Genomic DNA, 16,743 nt, shown 5'->3' on the forward strand with positions numbered 1-16,743 from the left:
TTGACTTCAGTACATTGTCTTGACCACGTCTAAATGCCTAAATGCATTAAATTGCTGCTATGTGATTGGCTGATTAGCTTTTTGTTTTTATAAGCCTCTGAACAGGTGTACCTAATAAAGGGGCCGGTGAGTGTATATACTGTACATATATACATTCACACAACATGTGTTGTGTCTTTTTTGAACAGTTGCGGCGAGACTAACTGGTGGCTAAGAACAGAAAACTCTGTCAAGCGATACAATCAGCAGGTGCCAGAGAAGAAGGGCATAGAGGAGATGATGGTGGAAAGACGACTGTCCGTGGTGGGACATGGCCATGGGAAGTGTACAGCAATGGTAAAGAAAAACATCTGAGTGATTACATTTATTCAGAAAATTAGTTTATATGTTCTTGATTTTGTATTGCAGCGAGAGGTGTAAAGAGTACTAAAACATTCTAATAAAGTAAAAGTACAATAGCTATGATGACATTTTACTTACTGTAAGTACAAGTTCAATTATCAGTCTACAAATCTACTCAAGTAAAAGTAGCTGCTGTGTAGTGCAAAAAAGACAAGGGGAAATAAAAATGGCATGTATGCAACGCTACAGTGGCAGTTTGCCACTATACTTCAAACAAAACATACTAAGGTCAAAGTAAAATTGCAGATTGTATAAACTACTCAAAAAGTAAATACACTAAAAAAACTACTCAATTACAATAATGAGTAAATGTAATCCGTTAAGACTTCTGCTTGCAGCGTACAGGTTACAATTTACTGTTGGCCATTATGAGAACTCTTTGTATGATTTCAGAATTCACAAACATCCTCACTAAGAAGAAAAATCTTCTATGCTGAAAGAGCAGCTGAAGAAGACAAGCTCTTGGTCCTTAAGGAGATGAGACAGCACTGCACCTATCTCAGAGGCTAGCTGATGTCATCAGGAAGCTGATCGTAGAAATGCCTGGAGGAAAGAACTATGGTAAGAACATGGTGAGCACACAATGGAGGTCTTCTTATGCTATTTTGAGATGGAATTTAAGTCAGTGATCTTACTTTGGTCCGATTCTAACCTGGCAAGAATGACTGTTCTAATTGTTCCCTGTTTCATTTTGTATTTCCTCCTAGGAACTGATGAGGGACTGCAGGTGTGCTGACAATAACCGGCTCCTTAACACCAGCAATAGTACACAAGATCATCTTGGACCTCTCCTGGTCCACTAACACCTCCAGTCTGCTGAAAAAGGCTCATCAACCTTTTTCCTGTGGACACTGAAGAGACCCCACCTGTTTTCAGCTGTACTGATGAACTTCTACCACTGTGAGATCAAGAGCATCCTGACCATCAATGTCACAGTCTGGTAAGGTCACAGACCGTAAGGCGCTAAAGCGCATCACAGGGTTTTCAGTTCCTGCCATTGAGGACGTCCAAAGGAAACGCTGTCTTCTGCTAGCTCACAGCATCCTTAAAGACTCCTCCCACCCTGCCCACAGACTGTTTGCCCTCCTGCCCTCGGTAGATGCTTCAGAAGCCTCTGGACCAGAACCAGCTGACTGAAAAACAGCTGCACATCACCTCACTCACACCCATCATCGCCCCACTACTCCTCCTGGTCATACACACACATCTCTTTTCCACCTGTATTTGTGTATTATAGTAGGTTCATATCACCGCAAAAAGTTATCAACCTGTACAATTTGTCCATATTCTATATATCTGTAATCTAGTATATCATGCTCACTTCACCTTAATCTGTATATTATAATCCTAAAAATATACTTATATTTATAGCATTTATTTATATGTATAGTATCCCATTAATCCAGCCATCCATATATACCCAATAATTCACATTTTTGTCATTATCTGTACATCTTGTAATTACATGTACTGTACTTAGCAGATTCCTGCACGTTCTGCTTATTGCACTTCTGGTGAGATGCCAATTCTCTATACAATTGTGTTGCACTTTGTGCAATGACAAAGAGATTCTGATTCTCTGATTCTGATTCTTATGTGTGATGACAATAAAGTTCAATCTCATCTCATCTTTCCTTATTTGCCTCATTTGTTTGTTGTTTTGACTGTTTTTGAAATGCGTCCGTGGATCCCTTGTAAATGACCTATATAAATGAAATATATTATAATTGTTATTATCCTGCTAGACACATGAATGGTTGATGATGGGAATAATTATTAAAAATGGACATTATTATATCTGTCTGAGAATCATATTGAATGCAAAATCGATTTAACCTTTGCTTAATGCAGACTTAACTGTTAAATCTATGAAGGTCTATCTAATCTCCGGAATCATACTTAAAGTAAAAAAAAACTATAATGTTATTGATACTAATTAAACCATTTTATTCATGATAATTCTATGGAATCCCACAAAGACCACAGCTGTCTCATTTATATTAAAATATTATATTAAAGCTTGCTCTTTTGTGTTGGACATTAATACATAGTTTTGGATAACATTGACTCTTCAATCTGAATTACATTTACTCTTTAGCTCTGCTGCTAGCTTACAGCTTCAACTGCCAACATTTTTCCAAATTTGAGTTGCACTGATCTGCACCGTTCATTTTCTGAAACCACATTATATGTTACCAAATTACAAATCACAGTTACACATATATAGACCAAAACCATAAGAACGTTGATTAATCCGTTTTGTCATTAAACGCACCACAGTTTTTTTTTACAAGCAGCAGTTAGAAGAACGTCTAAATAGCACTGATGAATGTATAGGCCTATATTTATATGTGACCAACATATGTTGCCACATAATGTAAACAAATGTGTTAAGTAGTACTTTCTCAGTTGAAAAATGGGCGGAAAGTTGTTTTCTAAACAGAATGTCACAATCCTCAGCCTAAACCGCAAGAACAATAAAAAACTACAAACACAGGGAAATGCAATACGCAGTAGATTGCAGCGCCATATTGGTTGTAGTTCTAGTGTGTTTTCCCTATTATATGAACGTTTGACCAGGGAACTTGCAAGTATATTATGGGCCGGTTTCACAGACATGGATTAAGCCTAGCCCTGGACTAAATGGAGTTTTGAATGGAGATTGTCCATTGAAAGTACAATTTAGTCCAGAACTAGGCTTAATCCATGTCTGTGAAACCGGCCCGATATGTATTTGGTAGTGTTAAGCACATATATTTGGTCAGATTTAATTTTTGATATTGTTAAGAGGGTGAACTCATGTTTTGACCCTACTTAATGGCTCCCAGTGTATTTTTTACTAAGGTCATGATAAAGGAGGTCAATAACTTTCCAAAATAGTTAATCTCATGTCTCTATCACTTTTGGTTGTTTCCCTGTAAGCCTTCAAACGTGCTTCAGTTTCAAGGTTCAAAGGGCAACCCCTAGGGGTAGGTTACGCCCACAATGTTCACAGTGACATATTTGTAATCTCCTGATTAAGACCTTTCCAATGACGTATTCATTGTCTTCCTACGACAAAGTTTTAATTTTCATCACTCTTCATGCGAAGCCCCTTCTATATGTACTTGTGGACACCCTGTTTGTGCCAAGCTGTATAGCATCAGTCAAAAAAGATTTAAGGGGTATTTAGTTATTAAATGTGTTCAAGATATTGATGGTTACCTTATCCACAGTCATGCTTTTCAATTTGGACCAGTTTAGACCCAAATTAACCTGTAAACTACATTCTGTTTCATATCAATATGTTCCCATTCACTTAAAGCCATTTAGTCATTGTGTGAAAAAGGTGAAAAAAAATATTATGACTGATTACATGCAAAGTGGGATCTTTATTTGTTTATCATTGTTATTATTATGGCTTACAGCTTATGAAAACCCCAAATTCAGAATCTCTGAAAATTTTAATATTACATGAAATCAATGAAAAAGAGATTTTAAATACAGAAATGTCGGCCCTCTATAAAGTATAATCATACATGTGTACTAAGTACTTGGTTTGGGCCCCTTTCGCATGAATTCTTGTCTCAATTCCAATGAATTTTCCATGATATTCTAATAATATGAGTATCACCTGTATGTCTGTGTGCAGCAACACAATACATTTTTAATTAACCAAGATATGAGCCTTAAAAGTACAAGCACAAAGTAAAAGGCCTATGCATGACGTTATGCGATTTACTGATTTACTAAGGGCTATTGACGACTCTATTGAAGAAGCCTACAGTCTGCTTATTTTAAATAAAATACAGCAATTGTCTTTTTGTATATCATAGTTATATATGTACTATAACTATACATGTTTAATCCACAGAGACTGGATTTAAACACCTTCTACAAGTCAACCATATTCCATATATTATTTTTCTTAATAATTCTTGTATAATCCCTAAAATACCACAAGGGAAGAGATTTTATGAGACTTAACTGCTCTCTAAATACATGTTTCTTATGTTGAGAAAATGAAATAGAATACTTGGAAATGTGTGTTTAATATATTTTCAAACAAAGTACATCTTTAAACAAACATGTGAAGCTGTAACTTTAATTTTGATGCAAAAAGAAAAGACAGTAGGACTTAATGCAATTATAACAAGTGCTATCCATGAGGCATCTCGTCTCCTCGTCGTCACAGCTTCCATTCCCCCTTTCAGATGAAAACAAAGTATCGGCAGCTTACAGACAAACTAGAGACACCATGCCTAAAATCTGATGTACCATATAATAAACTTCAAATTACAGGAAAGATACACAAGATTATGATTGTATTTAATTCCACTGTGACAAAAGGACAGAAAAAAAAAGAAATATGAGGCTTAACGCCAGCCCTCCACAGAGGAGGAACATGGTAAAATGGCTCTTCATTTAGGCTCCAGTTGCTAAAAACCTGTACACCATCCTTATTTTTGTAATGCCATTGGCAAAGACAGATGAGAGCAGACCTTTTCGGTAACACTTTACAATAAGGGTACATCAATTAACTGTTAATTAGTGCTTAGTTAATGATAATAACATTTAACATTTAGTTCATCCTCATAAAGCATTAACTAACTGTTAATATTTAGTTATTGTGGGTACGTTTATGCTTGGTTAGGCATTGTTAACTAATGCTTAGTTAAGAATGAACTAAGCATAACATTAAGTTAAGGCTTAGATAATTCTCCTTTTCAAATACTAGCAACAAATACAGAAAGGACACATAAATATCAAAACAATCCCAATCTGGGGCGTTGAGATGAATTCGAGCCTTCAGCATCCATCTGCCACCCACTCCAAACGGCCATTCTTTTCCACTGCAACACACAAACAAGGAGATATAAATGAAGATGTTATCTTAATGCATTTTACCTGTACCTTTCAGACCTGCCGTGCTTTGTTTGATTAAAACAAACTCAGGTTTTTTTTCCACCTTTGCTGTGGTAACTGAAACCCTGAAACATTAAGTTCCAAACAAACTGGTGCGGTTCGTAGTAATAATGTGATCTGACTGCAGGAAGCACTGACGTTCTCACGTGGCTTATGCCACTGAATTTTGGTTCTTCTCCAAACATTAACCCAAACTGTTGATTAACCAATCAATGGATCATTCTCACATCTGGTGAGAACCAATTAAGTGGAGCTATGACGTTTTAAGCCGCCTTAACATTCCCTTACCTGTTTTAAGTCAAAAAAGTGGCATATGGTCCCGGCAACTTTCTCATGCCGTGTTGTCATATTGGTCCTTTTTCACAAAAATCACCCTTTTCTGTTATCATTATATATCAAACTGTACAATTTGGGCAATTTGAACTTTACCATGATAAGAAGTACTCAATCTGTAATTTTGTGAAACTTTGCTGTTTGTGAGCATTGACTTGCTAGACTTTCTATTGAATTATATAAAAAGGTAAAGTCAAGTTGACATTTCACTTTGAGAGAAAATATAATCAATTGAGCTCAAAAGCTGACACTAACCCTGCGTTCCAAAACCCATACTATTTACTATGGTAGAAAAAATATTTAAGATGTTCCAATTTTTGTGGCCAGATTTAGGTTAGTAAGCAATACCCAAGATCGTTAGTGTTGAAAACAGCATCCTATTTGGGTGATTCTGACCCATAATCCGGTGCGCACGTGAAGTGAAGTCACATCGACTAAAGGCTGTAACATACTCCGCGAGAAGAAAGAACAAAGTTCTCGGTGACAGAGCTGCGAGAAGAAAATGACGTCATTTTCTTCTCTCAGCTCTTGTTTAGCTGTTCTCGCAGCTTGTTCTCGACACATCACCCGGGCCGAACTTTCTTCTCGCAGCTTGTCCGAGAACTACTGTGTGATTGGTCAGTTTGAAGTCAATGAGGAAAGCGAAGTGAAATCAGCTGGCGCTACTGAGTCAAATTTCCATGGTAACAATGCGCCGCGGTGAGGAGTTCAGCAGTTGAGTTCTCGTGAAGTATGTAATGTCAGACCAGAAAGAACTTCTCGCAGCTCTGTCACCGAGAACTTTCTTCTTTCTTCTCGCGGAGTATGTAACAGCCTTAAGCCTCCATATGATAACAAACAGGGATGCGACGGATTTAAAAGCAAGAGGCAAGATCAAGTTGCAATGTTATAAATATGTTATTTAAAATAAGTAAAAGTATGTCCGAATAGTGTGCCTACTGTATCCCAACTAGTTTTTTTTATCTTCAGATGTGGAATTTAAAATAGAGAAAAGAAAGAGTATGCAATTCGGAAGGCAGGGTAAGCCTGTTTCTAAGTATGTAATTTCTGTAATAACACAATATGAAATTATTGCCCGAGCTCATTTGCATACTAAAGTCTAGAACGTTTGGCTAGTGTGACCACGCCATCCGTATTGCAGCACGGAACAGCCCCTTGGCCACGGCACACATGGGAGAGGTGTGCCGTGGCCAAAGTACAGATGCTAATGAGATGACACGTGCACACGCACGGATACGCAACCTGAGCTGGATGACGTAGTCCATGCGCGACCCTTCTTCCCCACAATAATTGTAAACAATGGCGGCAAGAGGTTCACGAGTGGGTTCCGGTGCGATCGCGAAGTGGAGAGTTTGCTAGAAAATTGGGCCGGCGACAGTATTCAGTCGCAGCCATGGTCGCAGCTGGATAAGACCCACAACATTTCGGAGGTGTTTGGGGCAATCCACGACTACTGCTGTTCTCCATTGTTGTTCTACTAATTCCAGCAGCGAGTACGCTTGGTGATGACATATGTATCGTATTACGACGTGATGACGTATGTATGATAGAGCAATCGTGCCCGGGCTGCGGCCTTTGGGAGCAGTGTGACCACGGGCCAGCGAGGGAGTGGGGACAATCGTACTGGAGCACGGAACAGGCAAACTTGCCTAGTGTGAGTGCGCCCTTATATATCTATGTGAAACACCTAACAGCTATTGACAACATTTGTTTGTCAAACTGTACTTTTCTGTACTACTTTGTAAAAAATGTGGGTATCTCTTTTTCATTTGACAAAATATGTTGACAATTAAAAATAATTAAAGTACATAACCACTTTTGCAAATCCAAATGGATTGAATACAGGAATGAACATGCTTTGAATTAGTTTACATTTGATCAACTTATCAAGCACATTTCATTGGGGGTTAAACTTAGTTACAGAAGTCTAGATAAAAGATCACTTTTGCATACCTGCTTCAAGAAAGACTGAGATGAATTCTGGAAGTGCTTTTAGAGAATTGGATCATTCCGCCAGGAGGTCAGAGGGCTGATCTTTTTGGTCGGTAGGTCAGGTCTGCTGGCTGTCCAATTGAGGTACTGGTTGATTAGGCAACAGCAGGGCTACCTGGACATGTGGGGCTGATGGTTCCTGTACATGTTCTGCAAAGTATGTGGAGTTTAACATCCATTGGAAAAGAACAACATTTTGAGTGTTATAAACAACATTAAGTTTAATATTTACGCTGAAAGAGCATTAACCCAAATAGGAAGCAATCAATACTCAATATAAGATTTTCTTGTTAAAAAAAATCCCTTTCTTGACTTCAGCAGATAACAACTTAAGAATATTTTGCATTATTGTACATTGATGTTCTAAAACTTTCTATTCAACATTAACAGTGAAACAAATATAGTGCTGAGGGCTTCTCATACTTAAAAATAAGTAAATTCATATGAATGCTAGTGTAATAAAAAAACACATGGAGACATGGCATCAACTATTAACATTCCTTTTATGAATATGAATAGATGTTACCGTTAATAACATATATGCCCTCCATTCTTTCAGGAAATGCTGATGATGTCTCTGAAAAATGACAACAGAGAACATACACCCAGCCTTTGGAATTTCTTTCAGATTTAGCCAGGAAAAAAACGGTCTCAATCCCAGGGCTTGCAATTTCTCCACCTAAAAAACATAGACAAACAAAAAGACGGACAAGAATGTTGAACTCAAGCAAGACTATAGCAACAACATGTGTTAACAATACATGTCTGGAATCACTCTGGAGGGTAATACGCAGCTGTAAGGAAGTAGCTCACTGCTATGCCACTCACCTTGGGCTGCAGACTGCTGTAAGCTCCATGATGACCAAGTAATAGACATGAACCCTTGATGCCAGAATCTACTGAACTGTCTGCATCTCTGTCTGTCTGTCTGTCTGTCTGTCTGTCTGAAAGAAGAACATTACATTACTCCATAACCTGTGTGCTAAACTACTGGCCTACAATCTAGTTAACTATCAAACAATCCACAGTGTTAACTTGCTTAATATTTTTCAATAAGGAGTAATCTGAGCAAGATAGATTTTGTTCAGACTGACAAAGTAAGTGGTTAATTTATATTTTCTGAATTACAGATATAGGTTGATTATCAATTCAATAGGCTACCTTGCCTTTCAGCTAGCTTTAAAGCTAAAATAGCATAGCCTACTTGTTAGTGTTACATTCTTTTGATAGTTACTTTCGGTTGCCTACCGTCAGATACCGTCAACGTAAATAACATTTACCGAAAATGACAGATATCCTAAAAACGAAGCTACAGCACACGTTTTATCACGTTAATCAATCATACCTGAGAGTCTAGGACAGGAGGACAGGAAGAGGGCCGGATGGGTGGAGTCCGGAATGTTTTTGTTGCTGTTGACTGCAGGTTTCTTCTTCATGGAGCCTGTGGGGAGTTTTTGATATTGCCATTTAATTATCGCCCCCTACCGGTACTTCTACTGCTCTCAATCAGCTCTCACCAAAAATAAATAAAAAAATAACATTTACAGATTAATAGAGAGCGATCGTTAAGTTAATAGGAGCCCCGCTCGTGGTAGGATAGCGAAAAATAAACGGTAAAAATAGATTATTAATATTACAAAGGAACGTTATAAAAATAAATCATTATCAGATCTCTGATAATTTATCAGAGATCATGAACATTTAACAGATTATAAAACGAAATGCAATCAGACAATAGGACCACCAACGATCACAAAAACACAATAAATACTCACAAGGTGCCATTATAAAATTAAATTAGGCAAATTGATCAAAAATAATAGTTTGTGAACTAATACAAACTAGGAAAAGAACGATGTAGCTGCTGTTCTCTGCTTCCAGGAGTACAGAAAAGAATAACGTGCATTTTAGCACGACACAATATACTAAAATACATTACCGGTAGATTGAAAGTCATGAAAAATATCCCTGTTGAAATGCGCTGGTGACGATGAGAAGAGAAGCGTTGTCCGCCATGATTCAAGCAGCATGCGAGCTGCTGATCTCAGCGTCCATAGCAACCATCATAGCAACCATGTTATTACATAGCGAAATATTCTTCGTCATAACTATCAAACCAAACATCCTACACTTTCACCGAGCAAAGATTATGAAAGTGGAATGCACATTTCTCGCTAAAAATGTTTACACAAACACTTTTAATGGCGTAACTATACTAAAAAAATCATATTTTCCACCCAGAATTTAAAAAAATGTCGGCCATTTTCACAGAAAATCTTCATAAAAACTATCCAATAGGAAAGAAGCTCACAACGTCAAACATCACCGGGTATGGATTACATTGTAGTGAATTGAACCCACTCTGCGTCAGCAGACGACGGACAAAGGTGACTTTCACGTCAGTGACAGACGGGAATGTGACGTGGACCACAGTCGCACTGTGACGTTTCCGGTGTGAGAGTGTGTTGGTCAAAACAGTGATACATGAAACAGTGTGATTGGCCGGTTATCCAACCCGATTCCTTTTTCATGGGAATAATTGTACTTCATGTTTTCGGCAACAGAGAAAGTTGGGGAAAGTCTAATTTTTCAAGTTACATGGCTATATATAATGTAAATTGTTTGGTTAATGTTACATAGTGGACCTTTAAGGAGGCACCTATTGACCATGTGTAGATATGACTGCATGTGATGTGAAAAAATCTGAACCCTCCCTTCAGTTTCAAGACAGGACTGACACTGCAGGGAAAGATATGTACTTCCTCATTCCATTCCTTCCTCCCGTCTTGTTCTCCAGAGGTTTCTATTCCCAGGGTTCCACTCTGAAGAGCCCGTCGTCCCATGAGAACCCTACTAACCCTCTGTGGCTGGGTAATAATGGCTTTCCGACGTCGCCTATTTAGACTGCAAGTTTCCATTAAATCTCACTGTGTCATTACAGTTCATATTCTTAATTATGCAGCAAATGTCCCCAAGGGAATATCATGGAGGCCACTACTCCACAATCTGTCCATATGGCACTTAATTAAAAGTTTTTCTTAAGAATAAATTGCATTCAATTCAATTAAAACTGTAATGTCATACCAAAATAATGGGCAAAGCCTCCTACAACGTGCAGCTCAGAACACACACACAAAAAAAAATCTTTTCTGTTTTTTTGCAATGTTTGCAATAGGAAAAGTGCATATCTCCCTTCCAAAAAAAGCCCCCTAGTAGAAAATATGCAAAAAGCAAATATCACCAAAGCCTCCTACATGCCACGAGCCCCAGGCAACAACGCGCTTGAACACTCAAGCTATTTCTAGATTCCACTCTTGGAATTCACACCATGACAAATGAACCATTGGAGTTTGGAATTCCTATTTATCTGCCGCGCACAGAGGCACTTGATTTGGGTGTGAAGAATAAAGGAATTATACGGACAAAAAACCAGACGACTTAAAGGATAAATGATAAAAAATAAATAAATAGATTGTGTGTGTGTGTGTGTGTGTGTGTGTGTGTGTGTTTTCTCCTCGGGAGCCAGAGATGTTTGTTCATCTGATTGAGGGCGTTTGGGTGGGCGTGTCCTTATCATCTGGATGCTCTGATCTCACCAAAGCAAAGACAATTTTCAAATAAGCAGCATCTGATATTAAACATCCCCCTGCCACAGATACACTTCCACCAAGCCCTGCAGGATTAAGAAAGAAAAGAAATGTTTTCCTTTTGAACAATAATAGATGATTCATTTTTAGTTATGTTTTTCACCCAGCTTTTTTTCCCACAGATCTGCAATGAGCGCCAACACGCACCTCAAATATTCACGCTGTTGCTTCAATTAGCAACTTCCCAACCTTTCACAGTTCCGAGTGCCATCTCAAAGACAGCGAGCATTGAACAGTAAATTGGTAAACAGAGAAAAGAAAATTCCATTTGATAAAGTAGGCTGCTGTTCCCTGCGCCCCATCTGTTGGGTGTGAGATGCTGACTTCATCTGTTGACGACGCGGCGGTGGCTAGGGAACCAAGGGATGAGTTGATTTCCCTCTTTCGCTGGTTGAGCAGTGAAGGGCCCTAAAGCGTAAACAAAGTGTTTTTCTTGTTCTAAACACAGAGTCTTGGCTCAGCCCTGGCTTGGACTTGGCTACTACGTGTGTGTGTGTGTGTGTGTGTGTGTGTGTGTGTGTGTGTGTGTGTGACTGACTCTGCTGTTCACTCAACCTCACTCTAAAGGGCCTGTTCGGTGTCTTCAACGCAAACACCCCGCAACCAGCAGCCTACAGGTGTTTAGCCCGCGCAAAAACACTCACGAAAACTTCCACACCTAACCAACGACAACCACACCCACACATATCCCCTAAATCACCCCCGCCCCCCTCTATCTTTCACACACACACACGCACCATGCTGTATCTGAGTAATTACCATTGAATGTCAACGCTTTGAAAGCTACCTCTGAATGGAAACACGCTTAAAAAGATTGCAAGGTTGAGGGTCATATCGTTTTGTTTCATTCACTACATGCTGGTATTTTTTCATTTGCTTCCTACACACAAAAACTCTGACTCACCGGAAAGAACGCCGGGTTTCAAAATCAATCATACAATCAACATCTATCACACATCACACAATATCTCACAGTTTAGGTACATAAAAACATGCCTTTCTATCACCGCGACCATTCACTCTGATATCAGAAGGAAGAGAGGCTATTACAGCAGGCGCCGAGGTGACAGATGATAGATTGTTGGAGTTATGTGGCCTCGACCTGCCGTCTGCCCTCTGGATATGGGGAGGTTGAAGAGATACCTGGGCAAAGCATTTATTTCAAAACGGCTTCTACGTATTTCAACTGCTAGAGGTATAATTGATTTAACTTGCTGACCAGTACGCCTCAGCCGCGCATGAAAGGAAAACCAGAGGGAGACTGAAAGAGTTTTGCATGAGAGAGAAGGCACGACATACAGCGAGAAAGAAATGGCATAAATGAATTTGTCCTTTTCTCTGCACAGCGGCCTCCACATACAATAAGTCACAATGTGGGCTTTAGTGAAAACATTTGCTGTCAACAGCCAGTTCCACTGTACTAAGCCAGTCTAACAGATGTGCACTCGCCCAAAGACTTATCCAGCTGCTACCGCTGCTGCTCCTGTGTGTGCTTCCCCATGTCTGTATATGTGTGTGTGTGTGTGTGTGTGTGCATGTTTGAGAGCTTGCTTATATGTGGGTATATGGCTTTGTTTACCTAAAGTTCAGCAAGGTTTATGGGCATGACAGTATGTGCACCTTCATAACTTAGAAAAGCACCATAAATAAACAAAAAAAAGCCCAAATCTGTTCTTGTAAGATTTGATGTTGATTGCATTACCATATGAACACATTCTTGGCTATTGTCCTGGTCCCCTGGGCTGAGTCGGGCTCAGTTTTAGGCCGTGCTGGGCTGGCCTCCGGATCCTCTCTGCCCTGCGAGAGGCATTGCGGGGACCGGGGGGCATCCTGCGGCCCAGTTTAGCCTCTCATTCTGGGTCAGGGCACCTGGGTGGCTGCCCTAACCTCTCTCTGGAGGCTAGGAGAGAGAGCCTGTTTATTTAACCAGCATCCTTGAAAGTAAACAAGCAAACCATGACGCTTTGAGCTTTTTTCCCACATTTTTTTTTTTTTTTAATTGATAAATGTCAAAGTAACTCCCCTCCAAGTAACCTCTTTTTCAAAAAATTTTAATTTAGATAAACTCAGTAAGCTAAGTAATATGCAACAGTATGTATTTGCTTGTCATTTTTAGCTTATAAAAACGTTTTACGAGTCGATTCATTGAGTACTCATTACTTACTACTAAGTTGACTGATTAATATTTTTTTCTATTATTGAAGTAAAATCAAGGGTTTTATAAAGTGTTTATCAAAAGTTTTTCGGTGTTGGCCCTGTTGGCAAACTTATTTCCTAAATAATGAGAACACGGACACCAAAATCACCAAATCCTGTTGCTGTTAGATCATTCACTCTGCGGCTGTTTTTTATAATATTACTCAAAAAAATAACTCTACTGCAACTTGTGTTATAGTCGCAGCCAATTCTGGGGAGGTTTGAGCATTAGTTTGTTTTCAACTAATTCAAAATGTCATAGAAAATGTGTGTTTTTTGAAGGATTACTTTTTCCTGTTGGAAGTGTGGCATTCAGCTAAATGACCAGCCAGGGTATTGATATGTGATTCCTTATATAAAATATGACCACAAAGCATCTTGATAAATCAGATTGGAGAGCCTGCGATTCAAATAATCATGTATTTAATGGGAAAAATAAAATATCTCAGAGAACAATTTGAGAAATGCAGCTATTGGTGTTTGTAACGCCTATTCTTTGTTCCTATAAATCCCGTCCACAGGCGTCACATTATGAGGATTCAGCCGTTTTAGTAAATGTGCTCTCATTAACTCATACTGTGTAAAAGTGTGAAACTATGGGAAGACTCTGTTGCACTGAATGCACAGGAAAAGCATCCACACAAGCTCCCTCATGTATGTGTGCGTGCATATGCATGACTGACACACACAACTTGCACACACCACTTTTTTGTTCTTGTCTCATTGGCAGGCTCATATCCCATCTGCTCTCCAGGGGGGCACACTGAGAGATAGTTGTCATTGTGGAACATCTCTCCACAGACAAACACACACACACACATCCCTTGATATCAAACTCACCAACACACACATACACATACATAAGCGCACCCCATGAACCCCCTTATACACTCACTTTCAAGCATCTTGAGTCCGGCTACATTCTTCCCTGCTAATTGACTGTCATAACGGCTGGAGAGATTAACTTCAGCCCAATCCCTGCCAGATAAAGGATCAAGACATGTGGGACCAAAGTGGGCTGGGATGAGGGGTTTGGTGGCGCTGGTTGGAAGTGGGCTAATACCACCACATCTCCTATTTGTTATTGATATTTACAGGCCGTCTTGTCCCTCCCCGCTCGCCACTGCCCCTCCCGTTCCCGTCACCCACGAGGATTAGTGTTAATGGCAGGCTTACGGAGGAAGCGAGCCCCTGTCAAACCCATGTCCCCTCTCTGCCATCTCCACAGATTAGCTGACGCTTTGTGATGGGCTCTCTCTGCAAGACACAAGCCTCCAAGTGTTGGGGAAAAGGAGGGAACTTTGTCTAAACTTCTCACAGTGGAGAAAAAAGGAGCCTGTGGCAATTCTGCTTTTCTTGTGTCTTTGTGCGATGGGATGATGGTGCACGCCAGGGGGTATTAGCGTTTGGTTATAGCACATTTGAAAAGTTTTATTTTATGTATAAAATGATTGATAGCAATGGCTTGAAACAAATCATGGTAGTTTTTTTTTTACGATAAAACTGACTAGATCCTCAGGATTTAACAGATGCTGAATGATGAACAAAGATTGGATTTAGAGCAGTAAATGTTGTAAAATATGTATTCAATTTCACATGGTGTAACACATCAAAACTAAGGTCAGAAATAGCCCCGGCTTCACTGGTTAATATTTTAAAGATGTTGATTGTTTTGTTTCCATATTTTCTTTTTTTTTCTTTTTGTTAAAAAAAAAATTCCAAAGCTGCATATTTTAATTAAGTTGATTCGAATTGATTGATTTAATTGATAGAAAGTAATATTCAGACTTGTGATTATGATGCATGAATAGGTTGCCCTGTACTCCACTTAACTTTTGAATAAGGAAAACTGAGTTTGAAGATAATTGTTCCTTTGTTCATCTCTGCATATTAAGGCACTGGTTAAGTTGAATTTGTATTTGCATTTAGAATTACATCGTAGTATTATCAATATACATCAATATACATTATTAGAGCAAGGTAGAGAAAAAGAGAATAATATGACACAATATGAAGTATATGAAATTAAACACATTTACTTTAACCAAATATTTTAAACCTTAAATGACACCAAACTGGGCTGTCTTTTTGTCTAGGTATTTCTTGAATGTAATGTTGCACTGTGCAGATCTACAGCTACAGTATCAGTAGTCATAAAGGAACAATTATAAACCACAGTCAGTATGGACATGCACAGACTGTGAAATGAGGCAGCGCTTCAACAGAAAAACATGATTCCTACCATTTCTCCCATATCTTTACATATTTAGGCACCAGCTTATTTGATTACATTTATTTTTTTAAATCGGATAGTAATTTATTTTCTAAATGTCACTGCACTAATGGTATGAGGCAAAACTATGTCATTGCATACATCCTGCTTGTCCATTGGATATAGTTTATTTAAGGAAGAGCGCAATATTATTTTGTTGCACAAGATGCAACATTGAAAGAATAAATTATCTTTCATGCAACACACTTCCGCATAAAAATTTGAACTGTTACAGTAGGCTACATATCAGAATCTGAGTTTTATTGCCAGGTACATTAACACACACAAGACATTTGCCTTGGTCAGTTGCTACACTGTAAACCCCAATAAGTAGGCAGAACTCAAGTTTCTTTAATTTATTTAAGTTGATGAACTTAAAAGTCAAATGTTTTCAGAACTTAAATATTTGGATTACATCCTACATTTACCTTTTGATATCAGTTAAATTAAGTGTTAAGTCAACTCAAAAAATATCTTTCATACGTACGACTTAAAGTTTGACTTCACATTCGCATAAAATAAATAACTACACAAACAAAATGACTTTGTGTTAAAGACACTCAATATTTACTAGTCTACAACAAACATATACATAAATATAAAAAAGTAAAAGCTAGTCAAAGAAAATAACTAAAATTAAAAGTATCATAAAAATGAAATATTTCAAATATTTGTTCTTTGAAGAGTTCCCTGTACTTTCATGTACTCTATTTCAAAAATCTAAAACTTTTTCCTTCTTCTTTCTTTCATTTCTTTCTCTCTTTCCCTTTCCCATTCCCATTCTTTCCGTTTCTTCATTACACCAGCCCTCTCGGTTGCTTTCATCCTGCCTTTCACTTCCTTCCCTTCTCCTCCTTTCTTTTTTTCCCTCTTTCTTCTTGTTCCCCCTCTTCCTTCCATCCCTCCCTCCATCCTGGCTGTGTGGATGACAGCCGTGCTCTCATGGCATCTGTCTGCTGCTCCCCAGCTTGTCTGTGTGTGATCAGCTCCTCTCCA

General features: G+C 38.7%; 2 long non-coding RNA genes across 2 annotated transcripts; one reads left to right on the forward strand and one right to left on the reverse strand.

Annotated features, from left to right (window-relative positions):
* The first annotated feature begins 265 nt into the window (after positions 1 to 265).
* Positions 266 to 1,171, forward strand: LOC307268144. The gene is made up of 3 exons (XR_013845437.1): positions 266 to 336; positions 796 to 963; positions 1,110 to 1,171. It is a non-coding gene; the product is annotated as an uncharacterized lncRNA (long non-coding RNA).
* A 7,001-nt stretch (positions 1,172 to 8,172) lies between these two features.
* Positions 8,173 to 9,111, reverse strand: LOC307268278. Its single transcript, XR_013845447.1, has 3 exons — positions 8,978 to 9,111; positions 8,461 to 8,560; positions 8,173 to 8,311 (listed from the first exon to the last, which is right to left on the reverse strand). It is a non-coding gene; the product is annotated as an uncharacterized lncRNA (long non-coding RNA).
* Positions 9,112 to 16,743: the final 7,632 nt, after the last annotated feature.

Source organism: Ammodytes marinus (genome assembly GCF_949987685.1).
Source record: "Ammodytes marinus genome assembly, chromosome: 22".
NCBI classification, from domain to species: domain Eukaryota; kingdom Metazoa; phylum Chordata; class Actinopteri; order Uranoscopiformes; family Ammodytidae; genus Ammodytes; species Ammodytes marinus.